Source organism: Phascolarctos cinereus, unplaced genomic scaffold, assembly GCF_003287225.1.
Source record: "Phascolarctos cinereus isolate Bilbo 61053 unplaced genomic scaffold, phaCin_HiC Scaffold_8;HRSCAF=390, whole genome shotgun sequence".
Lineage (NCBI taxonomy): Eukaryota > Metazoa > Chordata > Mammalia > Diprotodontia > Phascolarctidae > Phascolarctos > Phascolarctos cinereus.
The window spans coordinates 21,392,701-21,409,430 of NW_027556291.1; the positions used below are offsets into that span (position 1 = coordinate 21,392,701).

The 16,730-nt window shown below is 41.9% G+C and overlaps 1 protein-coding gene and 1 long non-coding RNA gene across 2 annotated transcripts in view; both read right to left on the reverse strand.

The window, feature by feature from the left end:
* Positions 1 to 16,730, reverse strand: part of LOC110193009 (connector enhancer of kinase suppressor of ras 2-like) — a 556,515-nt gene that overhangs the window by 138,565 nt on the left and 401,220 nt on the right. The gene's annotated exons all lie outside the window — the stretch shown is intronic.
* LOC144455034 (uncharacterized) lies at positions 8,850 to 10,488 on the reverse strand. The gene is made up of 2 exons (XR_013483676.1): positions 10,399 to 10,488; positions 8,850 to 9,681 (listed from the first exon to the last, which is right to left on the reverse strand). It is a non-coding gene; the product is annotated as an uncharacterized LOC144455034 (long non-coding RNA).

A 16,730-nucleotide genomic window follows, 5' to 3' on the forward strand; every position in this document is an offset into this window, starting at 1 on the left:
GACATGACTGCAAAATGACTGGACAACAACAAAAAGGTGCTTCCGCAAAGTTTTTTCATTTGCTACCATTGTTACCATTTAATATTTGAACAAAGCTGTTCAAAAGCAGAGCTATTCATAAATCCTTTAATTGGCCATCATGTTTAAACCAAGTGAAATAAATAGTGCACATGACATAAAAGTCCTTTGTTTTCCTTAACACTATCAGCAAAAGAACACTTAATTTTGAAAAAAAAAATTAAAACTGCCACATGGCTGCATAAGTTTTTGATATTTTAAACTACTGAGAAATATCAAGCATTGACTGAGAATGTGAAATCAAAGTGTCTTGAAAAAATGGAGATTTATATTTTACATTGCTCTCCAACTGTAGCCTCCTTACTCTGCATCCTACCTCTAGCCTCTATGTATTCATGACCCAATCGATCCTCTACCAGATGCATCTTCCTAAAAATATCACTTCACCATGGCACTATTCTGCTACAGAATCAACAACAGCTCTCCATTATCAAGTGGATGCATCTCAAGTTCCATATCCTGCCAATTGAGGTCCTCCCCAAGCACATATTCTCGAAATTGGAGGGGCCCAACAAGGATCCTTGCTATAACATAGCTGACAAGTGGCCTGCAAGTCTTTTTTTAATACTCTTAGTAAGAGGGAGCTTAGCAACACCAAAGATAGAGCATGACACTTTTGGAGATATCAATACATCTATATAGGCATATGTGTAAATGTATGCACAGACCCACATTTGCTTCTTGGAGCTTTGATGTAGTGTTCCTAGCCCTGCCCTGCGGTTCTCCAAATATGTCTAGGAACCATCACGTCTCCACTAAGTCTTCTCTTCTGAGGGCTAACTAACCCTTGAGGATTTCCTTTAGCTGAGTCTCGCTAGATATGATATCAAGGCTCGTCACTGTCAGCCAGATGTTGCTGTTAACCTGGACACTCCTTCCTTACTGCTGTCAATCCCCAAATGTGGCCCTGATATGCTCACGTGGAACTCATATCCTCTGAATGTCATCAGTGGGACTATCACCTCCTCACTCTGGGAATTTATGCCTCTCAGTGCAGTTGAACATGGCATTAGTTTTTTTGACTGCCACATCACACTGTTCATACCTAGTGAACTTGCAATACACTAAAACCTTCAAAAGTATTCCTGATAAAACATTGTTTAGCCATGCCTCCCTCACCTTGAGCCTGAGTGAAGTTGAGTTGATTTTTTTATCTGACTTTATATTTATATCTATTAAATTTCATTTATTAGATTATGTCCAATGTTTTAGGGGTAAAAGAAAGGAATAAACATTCCTATACTGTCTACTATGTGCCAGGCACCATTCTAAGTACTTTTTTCTACAAATACCTGATTTGATCCTCACAGCAAGGCTTTTAGGTAGGTACAGTTATTATCCCTATTTTACAGTTGAGGAAATGGGGACAAACAGGTTAAGTGAATTGCCCAGGGTCACACAGCTAGTAGGTGTCTGAGGCTGCATTTGAACTCAAGTCTTCCTGACTCCAGCATTGTGCTACCGCCTGCCTCTAGACCATTAGGAGTTTTTGGAATGTTGATTTTGATACCAATAAGTTAGTTAGCTCTTCTGGGGGGACGCTGCATCCTATTCAAGGTGATAATCATACTTTCATTCAAGTCAGTGGAAAATATTAAAACTGAAAAGAACCAAGAGCAGTCTCTGAGGCCTCTACTGGACACCTTCCAAATCATCACAGAAGCATAAATAATTCTCTTTGGGTGTGCCCTGGTCTAAATTCACCTAAATGAGCTAGTTATCTAGGCCAGAAGAATAATATGAGATTTTGTCAAATGCTTTGCTAAGTCTAAGTAACTATAATTATAGCATTCTCTTCAATGTTAGATACCATGGAGGTGCAAGGTTCAGATAAGCTATATTGTCCATGAGTTCCAAAATAACATGTCTGAGGGGAGAAGTCATTATCAACAGTGGAGGAAGGAATCAAGTGAAGTTTCCTGGAGGAGGATATGTTTGAGTCTAGTTTTAAAGGACAGGTAGGAATTCAACAGGAGAAGATACGCAAAACGCTAATCCAGGCACACTGAAGAGCCTGAGAAAAAGCATGGAGGTGGGAGAATTCAGGGGGTGGTTAAATGACAGAAAGTCACACTGTGGAGGAGGAAGAATATTGTACTAGATGTGACAGGGGAGAAGCCCAACTACAAGGGGTTGGGGTTGACGAAAGAAGAGGTTGTGAGAAATGAGGAAAATGACTTCATTTCAGAGGTGAGAAAAAGGAAGCACGTAAAGATGAAATACTTTTCCTTAGGTCACACAACTAGTTCATGGGGGAGGGTGGCAGTCTAGAATCTAGAACCTAAAACTGTGACTAGAATGCAGATTATCTGACTCCAGTATTTTTTTCACTGTTACACACACAACTCCCTTTGAGGACCAACTCTTCTCAATCACTACAGTATCCACTCAACCCTAGATTGAAGGGAGGAGGATTAGTTTATATTTTGTTGCTTGTTGCTTGAACAATTTTAAATTTTAAGTGCCCCTAATTTATACTGGGCTAGTCAGTAGGGTCTTTGATAAATACCCAAATGCATCAAGACTGGAGGCACTTGAATTTAAAGACTGCCTAGGATAATTGAGTCATATGGTTATTTTGCTGTGACATTGACCAAAAATAATAAAACCCTAAAGCACTGTTCTTCAGAGTTTTGGCCCATAGATAGAGGATGGAGAGCTCCTCTGAGAGTCAGAAATGGGAGGGATAAACAACCTAAGTTTGAGTCCTACCTTTGACAAATATAGGTTGCATGTGACCGTGAGCAAATCAATCAGCTTCTCAATGTTCCAGGCAACTTTAAGACTCTAATCTGCAAACGAGGAGACCCCTACACCTCTAAAATGACAGATGTGTGTATGTGGGGAAGTATTGTTTCATTAAGACAGGTTTCAGGTCAACAAGTTTTCGTTTTGTGCATGCACAGTTTCAGCAATACATGAATCTAAAGACCTTCCCGTATTAGAAATTTCCCTGCAGTAAAAGAGATAAAAAGGGAGGAAAATATTAAAGCCAGTGGCTTGTAGTATCCCTCTAGAAAACTCTTTTCTCCGGAAGTAATAATCCTATAGTCTCTTTCCATATAGTGTAACAGGAATATCTTGGGCCAGAGGAAGGCCTCAAGATGATGTTCAGTGCCACGTCAGAAACTGTTACCAGATGACACTATTGTGGCCCTTAGGGAATTTGCAATGCCATTAAAGTTTCTCTCTGGTACTCTGCCATTTTCTTTTCTGTATCTTTGTGTCCCCTTTTTCACCCTGGGCATCCAGAGCCCTGGTGCCACTCAAAGCCCCATGATGGCTATACCATCCAAGTCTACCTCATGCTACAAAATTCTCTCTCCTTCCTCAATCTAAACTCCTTATTACTTAAGTACAGCAGACTTAGCTAGGTATCACGAAGAAGTGATATTAGCAACATTTCTTTGGGAGATCTAATCTGCTCCCACAGAGTCAACTACTATTTATTTGTGAGTGACTTGCAAATTTATAGTTGCAAATCAACTCTGTCTCCTGAGTCCCAGATCCACATTTCCCACTGTTTATTAGACATATCCACCTGTACTACTGGCATCCTAGGGTAAATATATCTTCAATGAGACTTACCATGTAATTATAGAATCTTAGAGCAAGAAAGGATGTTAGAAAGCATCTTGTCCCGCCCTCCCCACCCCCGCAGCCTGTTCTGCCTGACTTTTCCATTTCTTAGTCTGAAAATTCTTAGGTGTTTTTTATTTCTCCTTCTCCTTGGCCTCCAGATACTCAATCAGTCTCCAAGTTCTGACCATTTTACAATATCTTTCACATCGAACCCCTTTTTCATACCTACTTCCCTGTGTTCTCATTTGAGCCTTCACTACTTCTCACTAGCCTATTGCAATGCCCTTCCAAAAGGTCTTCCTATTTCTAGTGCTTCCCATATCATTCGTATTATACGACACAAAATAAATCTTCACGACCCTCAGTTTTGCTCTTGTCTCTACTCTGCTCAAAAACATTCACTGGTTCTCCATCACCTATTGATTTGAATGAAAACTTCCTTAGTATAGCCTTGAAGGCTCTCCACAGGCTGGCTTCCAGCTACCTTTCCAGACTTACACCACACTATAGCCTTTCATAAATGCTAGACTCACACCTTCCTAAATTCATTTTGCCCTTTCTTGCTATTGAGGACTTATTATTATTGACTAATGACAAGTCATCATGTCCTATCTCTTTTGAAATGAATCAAAAAACCCTGTCCTAAATAATACAAATCTCCTTCTGTGCTTGTGTCTCTCTCCTTGTCATCCTGACTTGCTATCTATGGGGTCAGCCTGTCCAGAAAGGAATAAAAGAGATAAAGCAGGAGGAAGGACAGCTTCCAGGAAGCCAGATTTGAGAAATGAGTGGTTTTTTGCTCACTCTTCTTGCACGGGACTAAAACAAATGAAAGAGATCATACCGATCAAGATATACATAGTAAGTACATATCTACATCTATATCTACATCTATATCTATATCTACATCTATATCTATATCTATATCTATATCTATATCTATATCTATATCTATATCTATATCTATATCTATATCTATATCTATATATCTAGATATGTAGATATATAGATATAGATATAGATATATATAGATATATAGATAGATAGATAGATAGATAGATAGATAGATAGATATAGATATATACACACATGTATACACACACATAGTATGATGTCACTCCATGCAGTTAGAGCATGTGGAGAGTTCCTTCTCCCCTTCATGCTGTATCTTCATGCTGGCTAAACAACACAAAAATCACAGATTCCAGCAGTCAGGCAACTGGCACATAAGCCTATGGACAATAGTGTCCTATTCTCTGAAGGAGCTATTCCAGAGGGTAAGTTTCATCCAACATGATGTTCAAGTCAATCTGTTCTGCTACATGGAGGACAGGTATCAGGCTAATACTTATTTCTGTTGTTTATTGCATATGGCCTCTCAGGGCTGTCACATGGCAGGGTTGGCCCACAGCAAAACTGGGACACAGGTGAAGTTTATTATTAATAACGATAGCTAGAATGTATATAGCACTTCAAGATTTACAAAGCATATGAACATGTCACCTTATTTGATCCTCTCAACAATCCTGGGAAGTAGGCACTATTATCTTCATTTTACAGATGAAGAAACTGAGGTTTAGAAAGGTTAAGTGATTTGCCCAAGGTGGCATAGTTACTAAGTGTCTGCTGAGGCAGGATTTGGACCCAGACCTTCCTGACTCTAAGTCCCATGCTTGATCCACTGAGCAACTTCCCTGCTAACCCTCTCAGCTGCCCTTTTCTATGAAACCTTTTCCCCACAGAGATTTCCATTTCAAACCATACATTTAACTGAGGAAGTAAAGTCTCTTAGTAAGCAGGTAGGAGAGGCACTTGAAGCGGGGGTGGGGTGAGTAGACATGTGGGGATAACATCACCTCTGAGGTCTCGCCATATGGGTGGCTGCTTAGAACCCTTATGTATATGGCCACCCCCAATCTTCATAATGATATACAAGGAACTTTGACTTTATATAGTCAAATTAGCCAGGGTTTGAGTTTTGGCTCTACTGTTTGCTAAGTCAGTGATCCTGTGTAAATTCTTTTAAGTTTCTGGGCCTAAATGCCACCATCTGTCAAATGGGGGTTGTTCTAACGAATCTTTAAAATCCCTTTCATTTTGAGATCCCATTCCCAATGATGGTGGGCTATACATTCGGCTTTTGTTGGAGCTGATCAGCCTATACTTCAGGCTGGGCGGGAGAGAGGCCATCTTCATACAGGGATGTTCTTTGACCCCCTCTTATCCTGGTTTTTGAACTTGAGCCCAGAATGGGAGTACAGCTCTCTAAGAATCCCCTGGCCAGTTCCTGCTTGCTTTCAGCATCATAGAAAACACTTCTCTTTCCCTTGGTCAGACTTACCTATGGAACCTCATGGGGCCCAGAAGCTCTAGGCAATAGTGTTTGTCTCACTTTGTCTCTTCGCTTGTCATACAAACAAGTGAAAAGCAGGGTGTGTTTTCATCTGTGTTTGTTTGTCTTTTAAGGCTCCCACAGAAACCAAAAGCCTCAAGTCAGACAGTTTTGAGTTGACTCAAACTAAGATTCAATAATGATACTCAAAAGCTATTTTGTGAAAGGAGAGTGACTCTGTGACAATTCCTTCTAACTAGGTGACCTGAAAAGAACACTTAATCCTTGTCTCAAGCTGAAGATGTCTATCCAAGGCTCAAAATCGGTCATTTTTTCTCTGTATCCCTACTGCTTAGCATAATGACATTTATAGAGCAGGTGCTAAATAAATGCCTGTTATGAATGAATGAATGAGTCTGAGGGGACATGTCGTTCAAGTAGTCAGAGCAGAGGGCTACAAAGCATTTAATTTCTCTGGTGGTTCCAGGTAGATCAGTCTTCCCCCCCATCCCCAGGATGGGAGCTATAGAACCTGTGGTTTCTCCTCCTTTTGTGTCCATCACCAAAGGGTGCCCCTCACCCCAGAAGTAGGAAACTTTTGTTTTCTACACTCTCCCTCAATCGGCTTCTATCTGGGTGATCTTGGGAAAAGGACAACCTCAATGGCTCAGTTTCCTCATAAGTAAAATCGGGATAACGCTTGCTCTGCCCACACCACGGGTTGTTGTGAGGCTCAAGGGAGAGCTAAGAAAGTGACCTGAAGGGCACAATGTATAACAGCAATGCAATCTAGGTATACTCCCATTCTTCTTTGTTTCTTTATATCCATGCAACAAAGGATAAGAACCATGACTTCTCTGGCTCGCTGATGCACAACTGTCCCCTCCCCAGATGAAAGCATCCTCACTTCAAGTTGCCCAAGTATTTAGTCAAGACCTCTCTTTTGCCTTCATCATCCTCTACCTTGCTTTATTCTTATGTATGTGCATGTTGCATTCTCCCACAATTTTCATTAGGCTATAAACTCTTTGAGAGCAGAGACAATCATTCTTCCAATTCTCTACCCTGCCAGGGCTGGCACAGTGTTTGCACACAGTAGGTCCATTAATAAATGTTCGGTGAATTTCTTGAATGGATTATTACAGAATTCAGTTTACCATTAATAGAATATAGATTTCTGCCCTAGAAAAAATGTACTTCTCAAAAATTAAATACCACTAAATTACAAACAAATGTCAAATTAAATTTCCTTCAGAGAGATGGAGCAAGATTAATATATAGTTACCTCGTGACAAAAGAAAAACTCATTTAACATTAAGTAATAAATGGCAGAAAAGCCCATAATTACCTGGGACTGAATTTTTCCCCCTGGAAACTTAGAGCTTCACTGGTGTTTTTGAGATGAGACAAAAAAATTTCTTAAGCATGAGCAAATCAAGTAAGTTAAACAAACAAACAAACCCTCTTGCTATACTATATTACATTACCCACAGTTATCTTCAAATGAATCCTATATATTTACTGGTGACTTGGGCCTTAAAAACTGGAGGGGACATATCTTTGTAGCAATTTGCTGTGGAAACATTTTCATTAAGAACAGTTCATGTTTCCAGCAATTTATGGCTCTGCTAACAAGCCTCACAGAAACCACTAAGGGTAATTGTGTTCATGGCAAATATATTCACCTACAAATTTCATTTCTTTGAAACCTTCCCTCTTGAGGTTTTTCCTCTTCCTCGTCATTAAGAGAAAGGAAGACAAAGACTAGGCCCTGATTAGAATTGTTTCTTGCATTTTCATTGGGCCTTGCCTCCATGGTTCCAACTACTGCTAATAAGAGGGAAGCTCTAAGATTATGGTTCTTCTAGACAGATGGAACCTGAGAAGTCATCTAATTCACCCTCTCATTTTGGGGAGGAAGAAACTCAAGTTAAGAGAGGGCTGGAGAGTTGCCCAATGTAAGGGTACAGATCAGAGTTAGGATTTTTATCTAGGTCCTCTGCCTCTAAATCGAACACTTCTCAAGGCTGCCATCATTCTCACCTCTTAGAGTAGGTCTGATGGCTGGGACACTGCTCCAAGAAATCTTTTGGGCTATAGCAAGAGATGCACAGCATTCAGGAAAAGGAAATGATAGTCATATTGTATGTTGTCCTGGGCATCATTTACTGTGCATGTTTCATTATTTTTCACCATCCTCATCCCTTGACGATCCAACATGGCGCTGAGGCCAAAGAAGTAGACAATTGTGAACAAAACCTTTCATGTTACTCTTACTAGTGGGGCCTAGGAAAATCCTGAGAGTTCAGAAACAACCATTCTAAAACCACTCCATGGATAGGGATTACAAGAAGATTCCATGTGACTAGGACCGTATATCTTTGAGCCAAGAATACCACTCTTGAAGTCCAGAGTCTGATCAAGGAACCCTCTCCCAATCCCTTTCAAGACAATGAAAATTCCCTTATGGTTCACAGAAGCAAGCAATACCTTGCCTACACTGATACTCCTAGGAGAACCTGCCAGGGGTCTGCCCTAACACAGCTTGGACATATGGGAATGGCACCACAGGTCCTTAGAGCCTCCTGAGTTTAGACGGCTTAGTCTGGAAAGAAACTCATTCATGGCAAAAAAATGCAGTAATTTGATACAGTTGGCAAATCCTGGCTGGAACAGCATACATCATAAGTAAGGGCATCCTATCTCTGACCTCTCTCTCATCCCAGGGGCTTATGTGATGATAGGACATGAATAGTAGGTTCTCTTGGCACAAACTCATTAAATATCTCAAGTACTTTCCACCACCCATAACAAATCTTAAATTATATTGTTTGATTTCAATGTAAAAAGTACAATATAGATGTATAGATTGTGTATTCTCCTTCCACAGTGATGCAAAGAAACCCAATTATATTTAGTCAATTTCTCCTTTAAATAGATCAGTGACAAATTAAGTGAGGAGGCATGACATAGAGGAATGTGGACTTGGAGTCAGTTATCTGAGTCTGAATTGTGGCTCTGCTTTTTATTGCTTATGTGACCCTGGGAAAGCTTCTGTGTCTCAGTTTCCCAGGCTATCTACGACAGGAGGGGTGGGGCATATGATCCCGAAGGCCCCTTTCAGTTCCAGATCTATGATGTTCTGATTTTCTTCATTGAATGTCTACAGCATACTGAGAAGCGTGCTGTGCTGTATGCTCAGCACAGCATAGCACTAGGCACTGTGGGGAAGTGAGAAGTTTAAGACATTGTCCCTGTCTCTCAAGAAGCTCATGAATCAACTAGGGAGTCAAACCCAAGACAAATGACATAAGTGCAACAATGAAGTGATAATATGACTTATACGGGGCTGAGCATAAGAGAAAGAGGAAGGTCAAAGAAGGCTGGGATAACAGTGATGGAAGGTTTCCAGGAGAAGCTAGAGCTTGAGCTGGGTCCTACAGGATAACAAGGGTTTAGGGATGAAGGGATGGGAGTGTGTATAATGTGTGGACCAGTGCGGCTGAAGGCCTGACAGAGTAGGATAGTAGAGATGGAATTGGAAGGGACGGGGGGCCAAGACTGTGCTAAACAGGTGGGCATGACTCAGTTGCTTTTGTGCTGTTAGGGACCTGAAGCTTCTCGAGTAGCGAATGTAGTGCTTTTTTCTAGTTGCAAAGAGGTCTTTGGCACAGCTGGTAGCTCAGCCTCTGTTAGAGAAAGCAGAAGAAAGAGATGAACTCTGCGCTTTCCCCCTTAGTTATTTCATTTCACATTTTCAGCTCTCTCACCATGTGCCATTAAACTTCATACCATTTGTCAAATTGACTTCTGGCAGCTCCAGTTAGAGCTCTGGATCTTGTATTCCATTCATCTACAAAACCATTTCAGCTAAAGGGCACATATTATCGGCTCTGCTGGGTCAGCAAACGCTGTGTGATACTGACAAGCCCAACTTATCTGAGACCCACACCCACAAAGTAATAATGGTGATGAAGAAGTGAGTCACTGCTCTTGGACTGGTAGTAACTCTCTCCTAGGGCAGACAGTCCCCATTTCACATAAGAAAGGTACATCTGTCCATCCTGAGATTTGCTTAAAGTCGAGACCATCTTCCTCTGGACATGGATTCCATGCAAGAATGTGGAAAGCATTTCCAGTTGGGAATCAAGCCTGAGTTTTTGAGTCATTAAATATAAAAACGATTACTCCATGGCTGCTGCAAAGTTAAAACAGTGTGCCCTTTCATGAAGGCTCACACATGACTGAAAGGCTCCTCTCATCGTATCTAGAGGGAGCTATAAGAGCCCCAGTGCAAAAACCGAGGTCACCCCCAAAATCACCAGCACCAAAGTGGGGACAGAAAGGTTAAAGAGAGCCTAGCCATTACTGAGAGAACATGGACATTTGAGAAATTATTTGCTTACCTCAAATTCCTCCTGGCTGGGCCTTTTCCTTCTGGAGATAGCCTTCTCCTCAGCCAAAGGCCAGTCTGTCTGTTGCCTCTTTGTCCCCCCTGCTGTCATGCCTCCCCTGTGCCCTTGGCTGTCAAATGAGTATTCACTGTTCTGCTACATGGGTGGTGTGTTTTTCTACCACACTCTGGAGACAAGCCACATTGACTGCAATACTTCCTGCCTAACCTGAATATCACCAGTGTGGTCTTAAAATCTGCCTTCATTTAGGTGGAAAGAGAAAAAAAAAACCGAACCAAAGGAAGGGAGGGGGTGGGTTTGAACCCACACAGCGCATCTCACTAATGTGCTGTTTACATATTCAACTGGTTTGAGTGAAGTGACTAGTCAAATGGCCAAAATGATCAGCTCTAATATGAACAGATGTCTTGGTTTGCCTGAGACAGTCGTAGTTACACTATGTACTGACTAGACCTCAGGTATTCCTGGAAATATTATGGTCTCGTGCCAGCACTAGGTCCCTTGTGGCCAAATGCAAAATGCTGCCAGTCCCTTTGTGAATCATCACATCTGTGAAAACCAAGGGATATAGTAATTTACCTGGTTATCTATAGTGCTTAACAGTTTGTTAATATATTAGAATTGAGATTCTTTCTTCAAGCAGAGAGCTGGCACTCTGGGGTCCAAGCTACTTTGTGGTGGTGGGAACTGTTGGAGCTGAATGGCTATCTCAGGCCTCAATCTTCCATTGGCCTCCTGCCCTCTCCCCATGCCTTCTTGCTCCCAATCCTGGCCAGGCCCCATGCTCATCCAGGGACTAGTAAGAAGGGAGGGGATCTGGCTCTTCTCTTCCCTCACCCTTCACGTCGCCTACACTTGATCTTGCCACTTTGTCTGGCAGTGACTGGGCAGAAATATGGCTAATTTAGTAAAAAATTGTGGTCATGTAGCCATAAACAAAGTGAATCTATGCCTCCTTCCATGTCTGTAGTAGAGATAACTGAACGGAAGGAAACATGTGATTACTCGAAATGCACAAAGAAGAGCCTTTAGCAGTTTACTCAGGAGCAGCATCTGCGTGCAGAGTCTGGAGTAAAAGGCCCAGGGCATTGCTGGTTTGAAGCCCAACTACCACCCATCTTAGTTAGCCTCTTTAAGTCCACAGGAAGCCTACTGATTGATCAGAGTCCATTCTGGGGCTACTCTGGACACTGGGTGCTAACCTGGAATCTAACACCAAGAGGGAGGGAAACATGGCTAAAAAAATGAAATTGTTTCATGTCACAGAGGTAGAACCACAGTCATCAGAGAAATGGAAATAAAGGAGTTAAAAGAAGAGAAGAAAAGAGGAGGATGATACTTATGTACTATGTATCATCCTACAAAGTTTTGATGTTAAACCTTTTGACAGTGCCAAGACATTTGGGGACAAAACCTTTCTTTTCTGGGTCTTTAGATGTGGCTGCTGAGTGGTCAGGGGCTCTAGCACCTCAGAAGAAGTTGCTGGGACTGCTTCCCCGGGTCATGGCTTTGAGGGATGTGGGAGACAGGATGGAAACAGGGCTAGCGGTGGTGGCAGAAATTTCTGCTGTTTCTGTGGCTTTCAAGGAGTGTCCTGCCCTGACTCTAATGGGATCCAAAAAGGGCAGTTGGTCAAGGTGGTAGAGGTCATTTACCTCCTGTCTGAGGCAGGTAGGTAGTGCAGTACAGTGGATAGGATGCCGGACCTGGAGCTAAGAAGACATGAGTTCAAATCTGGCTTCTCAGACATTTACTAGAGTGTGACCTTTGGCAAATCATTTAACCTCTCTTTGCCTCAGTTTCCTCAACTCTAAAATGGGGTAATAATAGCACCCACCTAGGGTTGTTGTGAGGATCAAATGAAATACTATTTGTAAAGTGCTTTGAAAATGTTAAAGTGCTATATAAATGCTAGCTAATGTTATTATTATTGTGATCCCTGATAATGCCTTCCTGCTCCAGCATTATTCCTTAAACCTTCCAATCTAATCCAAATATTGTGAAGGCCTTGTTTCCAAAGAGATGACTTTTTCCTTTAGAGAAACTTAGGTTAATTTCAATTGGGACCTCATTTTGTAATCAAGGCACCGAGCCAATACTCGAATTGTCAAAATGTCCCCTGTCCACCACAGACAGCTCCAGCTCCATCGATTATAAAGCCTTGGAGACCATAGAGCTGTTTAAAGTAGGATGTGGGCTCCTCAAGGACAAGGGAGGTTTTCCTTTTTGACCCTGGTTCACCAGCTCCTGGGCCAATTCCTGGCACATACTAGGCATGCGATGAATGTTTTCTGGAGATTTCTCCTCAATAATGTACTTGTATATTGTTGTACTCCTTTGAATACACGTAAAGCATTCATAATCCAGTGGGAGGAGCTGTGGAAGTTCTTTATTTATAAACTGTACTTTAACTATGGAAAGCATGAAAGGAAAGGAATCTTATTGGGATCTGAATTTTCTAATAACTAGTTTCACGGATCTCCGATTTCATCTCTGTTGATAGTCAGTCCATTGATACTGATTTCACGAGTTTTTATGGCTAAACAAATCATCACCTGCCGGCCAACCAGTGACTCTCACCCTGAGTCTGACTCTAACTTCTCTGCACCTGCCTAGGCTTTCCTTCGTGCCATGTGATTGCCCACTGAAAGAATCTGACGCTACTTCCTGACACCAATTCAGAACTCTTTTGCAACTACCCAGTGATGATTTTGCTAGTAACTAGACCAAAGTTTAACTGACCTAGGGAACGGAGCTTGGAATGATGTACCAAGTCACGTGAACTGGCTACTTTTCTAGTGTGTTACAGCTGACGTTCAACCAACCCAGTGTCTCCATTACCATTTGCTTCCTGTCACTTTTCTAACTGTCTAGGTCTCTGCTCTGTTCTTGAAGTGCCAGGGAGGTGATAAGGTGACAGGTATGGTAACAAATGAGTTGTATCCGACAAAGTTCATTTTCACATGAGACAGGGACTGCCTAATGCACAAAATGCTTCCGATGCATTTCTCATGTGTACTTTGGAACATGCCTAGATATTCTCTCCTGCTTCCAATCTGCTAAGCACACAGTGAAGAGGAGCCTCTGATTAGCTCTGGCTGTATTGCTAGACCTGGGAGGGAGGGCATGGAAAAGGCACAGCCACAAGGGAGAGATGGAGCTGGTCTTGCTCTTGGAGGGTGACCCTAGATCACTTGCTGTACTCATTGGAACTTGGAAACTGTTTTTCCAGAGAAATACTGTTAGAAATGGTGGCTAGGTTCCCAGGCCGGCCCACAGAAACCTATTCAACTCATAATGTGTCTGAAATACTGTACATTTGCAATGAAAAAGAATAGAAAACAAGACTGGTAATAGTAGTAATTAGACAAAATAGAAAAATAATTTAATAAGAAAGTGTTTTAGTGGTGCTTGAGGGAAAAGGAATTTAATGAGAAGAGGAGGAGGTAGATAGAAATTATTGTCGAGGTTCTAAAGGGGCATTACGGATACTTTTGAAGGCTTTATTAAATCTAATTTCACCTTAAAACCTGTGGCTTTCCTTTTCCTTGAGACACTTGAAGCATTTTTACATTAATGAGCCATGGAATGCATTCCCTCCTCTCCTGTTTCATAGAATCCCTTTTCCTCCAAGCTCGAGACCTTTCCTGAACCCTTTCCCCAGCTGCTTGTGGCCCCCTCCTCTCCTCTCCCACCCACCTTCTAGTCATATGCCTTCTCCTGACACTCAGTCTATTTACTTACATGGGTACTTTGTCTTTTCCCCCTTTAGTAAGGGAACTCCTTCCCAATGGGAATTATCTAATAATTAGACAATTATCATTTTAATAAAAGGATTTGTTCTGTAAAATTTGGATCCACTCAAAAGGCCACACTTAAGGATCTAGAAGGCCACATGTGGCCTCAAGGCCACAGGTTCCCCACCCCTGGGACTCATTGTAGCCTAGAGCCTAGCCCTGTGCCTAGCACATAGTAAGCATTTAACAAATACTTGTTAATTGATTGTTTTGAGCTGTTAAATGAATGACGGGAAGAAGGGGAGAAGAGAGACTATATACTTCTTGCAGGCAATAAGATATGGTAAAATTATAAAACAATTTAGTCATTTTACTGATTTGTGAGCCACACAGGATAAAGTGTTTTGCAACTTAGGACCATACTTAAATCATCATAAAATGCTAGCCACAAACTGGGATGATTGGTTTTCATTGCTTCTTCAACTTTGAATCTATCTTTGAGCAATGAACAATGACTCCTCAGTTCAATGTGTAGCTCTTTCCAGCAAGATGCTCTCCATTTATTTACTTGGTCTGTTTTTCTTGTTATCCTATTTCTGGTTTGGCTACCTACAACACATTTCTCACTGTGGCTATAAGGCAAACAGTAATTTTCCAAATATCCAACTGTGAAGTGCCAAAGTAATGAGAGGCATCGGGGGAAACAACTTAGCTAGAATGTAGCTTTCTAGTGAAAGCATCTTTCGAAACTCCCATTGACAAAAGAAAGACTAAATGGGACAGATTTTCTTCAACTTCTCATCTAGAATATGTCACCTCATTGCCTCAAGTAAACCATAGATTCCCTGTACTGCTCTTGTACTTTGGAGTGCAGCATCTGGTGTTTTGGAAATGCCAGTTCTCTCCCTTGTCTCTTCTGGAAGTGATGTCACTAACTCTGGTATTTGTAAAGACAGATGGAAAAGTCCAGCTTCAGGGCTCCATGGCACTAAGGAAGATGTATAGTTCTGAAAAATCCTACAGGGCACAGCTCATTGACACAAGTTCTGATCCACATCGAGAGCTCTAAAGTGTGATACTAGAGAACTACCCTGCTTTCATCCAAAGGCTTGATGACAAGTTGGCCTTTGGGCTGAATAGGCATCCTGTTCCATAGCCAGGGCTTCCGACTTTCAAGAGTGGAGGGCTTGGCCTAGAAAGCTGCAGGGGTGGGGTGGCAGGGACAGTGGTGGTCTCAACCTGGGCCTTGATATGTCGGCAGGAGCAATAAAACTTTCCTTTTCTCCCTGAGAACAGCAGGCCCTCTGCAAGCAGGAGGGACCTTTTGGAACTGCCAGACAGGTATTCATTCAGTCACATTCTATTCATGGAGATCTATGATGAACTCATCTTACAAAGAGATTCCAACTGGGCAAAGTTCACTCCATCCTCGTGAAGACAATTTGGGAGCCTCCTTTTTTCGTGACAAAAAGGCTAGCAGTAGGTTGGAGATTATGAAAATACTATAGCTATTGTGAATAAAGGGAATCCAATAGGAATCTAAAGGGACAACTGTATAGAGAATTTTGAGGCATAGATAGTCCTGGCAAAGAAATTTTATACTGCAAATAACTTTAGTAAATTACCTGAGCCCGAGATTATAAACCAATTTTCATACTTCTTCTCCCACCCTCATCTAATTCATCCTTAAACCCATTGCCAGAATAATCTTGTATACACATTAATCATATGACATTGCTCTTCTGCTCCAAAAGCTTCCATGGTGACCAATAGGAGGCAGCATGGTGCAGTGGCTAGAGTACAGGTTCTGAGGGAGAGGCCCTGCTTCACATCCCACTTTTGATACCTATATGACTAGCTGTGTGACCTTATAAAGGACACTGAAGCTCTTGGGATCACTTTCCTTATCCATAAAACAAACAGGTTTCCTATGCCCGTGATCTCCAAAGGAGGGAGGGAATGGTATCACTCCTGGTAGAGGAAGGACGCCATCTGTGACCCCTTGAGGTACATGATCAACCAATTGGAGTGTGGGAAGAAAGTAGGTCACATTCTCCCCATGCTATAATTACTAAAGCCCTACTCCTGCCACACCTTCACTTAACCCTCACCATTTTAACAGTCTTCTTGTCACTTTTGGGAAAGTTCCCATTCTCCCTTTTTCTGGAGCCAGGTGTCTGCTCCTTAGCACAGTTAGAACCTAATCTAAATGATACCCAATACTTCAGAGGTGCCATTGGGAAAATTCTGCTCCCAATACTTACTCTTCATATCAGACCTTATAGGTCTATCCAAAGCCTTTCAGAGAGTGGGCTCCACCCTGCCCTGGGGGACTGAGCCAACAAGCATTTTAAAGCAATTTCTATGAATCAGGTATTGTGCTAAGCCTGGGGATACACAGAAAGGGAAAACAAACAAACAAACAAAAAACACACAAAACCCCCCCTAATCCTTGCTCACAAGGAGCTTGCATCTTAATGAGGGAGACAACATGTGATTTTCCTATAACACTGTTCTGCCTATCTCACATTCCTCCTGCCCACCCCTAACCCACACACTCTAGGAGCTCCAGTGGCTCTCTGTTAA